The following is a 2,069-nucleotide window of genomic DNA, read 5'->3' as shown; positions in this document are numbered from 1 at the left end:
AGTAGATGTTCCATAACATTTGTTGGATGAAGGAATAAGTGAAAATGAGTGAGCAAATGGCATGCTGGAAGGAACTGTCTCCTGGAAATTGGAAGGACTGGGTTCAAGCCCCAGCTGGGCCACCTAGATAAATTGTTTGCCTTTCTGTTCCTTGTTTTCCACAGCTGAGGCATCTTTGGTCTCTAGATTGGTTCTGGATTTGGAAAGGAAGATTCCAGCCTGTAAAGGAGACAGTTCTGTCTCCTCCAGGGAGGAAGGGAGCTGGGGCCCTGTCTTTGACCCTCCTGGGGATGAAAATAGCCTAGCCCAGGCCCTAGGTAGGCCCCCACCTCACTGTGGCATCCAGCTGGAGCCAGGGGGCTCTGTCTGGAGCCTGCCAGCCTGGCGCTGGGTTGGGATAGAGGTCACCTGACAGCTGGGCCTGGCAGTCCTGGGAAGTACTTAAGGGCAAACTGGGCCGGTTGGATGTCCCCATCCTCCCTCCCAACCTATTCCTCCTCCCTCAGTGTCGTCCACTGGTGATATAAATCCCTTAATCCCCTACATGCCCATAGCCTTTGCAGCTTGCAAAGCTCTTTCTCAGTCCGTGTCTAATTTCACCCTGCATGGTAGCTGCTTTACTGGCTGGGACACTGAAGCTCAGAGAGGACAGTTGCCTTATTGGAAGTTACACAGCTAGGACATATACATATATACTGTAGTTACTACTGGAACCCAGGTCTAGCCCAGGCCTGCCCTGCCCGTGTGTGTGTGTGTGTGTGTGTGTGTGTGTGTGTGTGTGTGTTGGCGTAAACCTCAAACCTCCTACTACCAATGCCCTCCCTTTACTGCCAACCCTCTGAATCTCTGGTCCCACCTAGTAGCACCTAGAACCAGGCTACCTGGGTTCAAATCCCACCTTTGTTACTTCCTAACTGGGTGGACTGTTGGGTACCCATTGTCTCTCCATCTCTGTGTCTGCCTATAGGACAAATCCCTTAATCTTGGACATTATTAATAAGGTGAAGCCATGTGCCCAATGTCACACCTCCAGAGACGACAGAAGCAGGGAAGGAGGTGAGTTTTGGGGTGGCCGAGACCCTAGCACTCACCCCTCTGGGCTCCTTGAGACCCAGTGGCATTTATACAAGCAGGTGTGTCACTCCCTGTCTGCGTCTAGGTGTCTCTCCTAGCAAACAGGGTGGGCAGTGGTGAATGGAGAGGGCTTGCCTGGCTCAAGGGGCAGTGGGAGCCCTGTCTCAGCCAATCCTCCCAGGATTGTGGGCTCAGTGGGGCCAAAGCTTATGAGTTCTTAGGAGAATAAAGATCTTGAAAAAAGTTTAGTATGTTATTCTCACTGTTTAAATGTAGGCAAGTAATTGTTTAATGTAAAAATACCCCCATGTGAAGAGTATAATGTTATTTATTACACCATTGATTGTAATAGCAAAAGGTTGTAAACGTCCATCCCTGAGAAGTGGTTAAGTCAACTCCAGCCCTATCATGCAATGGAATTCCACGTCGCCATTGAAAAGACACCCTGTGTGTGGTTGATGTGGAATGGCATCCACGGTGTGCTATGTGGAAACGGGAATCTATGTCCATATACATTTTTCCCCACTAAGGGGAAGGTAGGGAGAGATGGGAATGGGAGGAGGGGAATGAAACAGTCAGAGAACCCCTTGTTTCAGCTTTAAGTTTGGGTAACCCATGTGTTGCCTATTCATAAAACAACCCTTCCCCCAACCATCTGCAGTGTGGGGCCTGCACTTTTTTTTTTTTTTAAATTTTTATAAGAGTTTATATGAGTCAAACTGACGACATATGCTGGGAAGCAAGATCTCAAATACTCCCCATACGCTCTTGTTTGGCAAAAAATCCTGTAGAGGGAATAGCCAGCTGGAGCCAGGGGTGTGAGGGAGACTCCTTACTTTTTGTACCTTTTGAGTTTTGAAACATGTGACTATATTATCTGTGAAGAAAAAATAAAAATAAATGTAAAATAAAGTGAAATAAATAGACCATAAGAAATCTGAAACAGACAAATACTAGGCCTGTAGTCCCAGTCAGCCCTCCCCCCTCCCCAACCC

The sequence above is a fragment of the Pteropus vampyrus genome, unplaced genomic scaffold, assembly GCF_000151845.1.
Source record: "Pteropus vampyrus isolate Shadow unplaced genomic scaffold, Pvam_2.0 Scaffold388, whole genome shotgun sequence".
NCBI lineage: Eukaryota > Metazoa > Chordata > Mammalia > Chiroptera > Pteropodidae > Pteropus > Pteropus vampyrus.
This window is presented reverse-complemented; position numbering follows the sequence as displayed.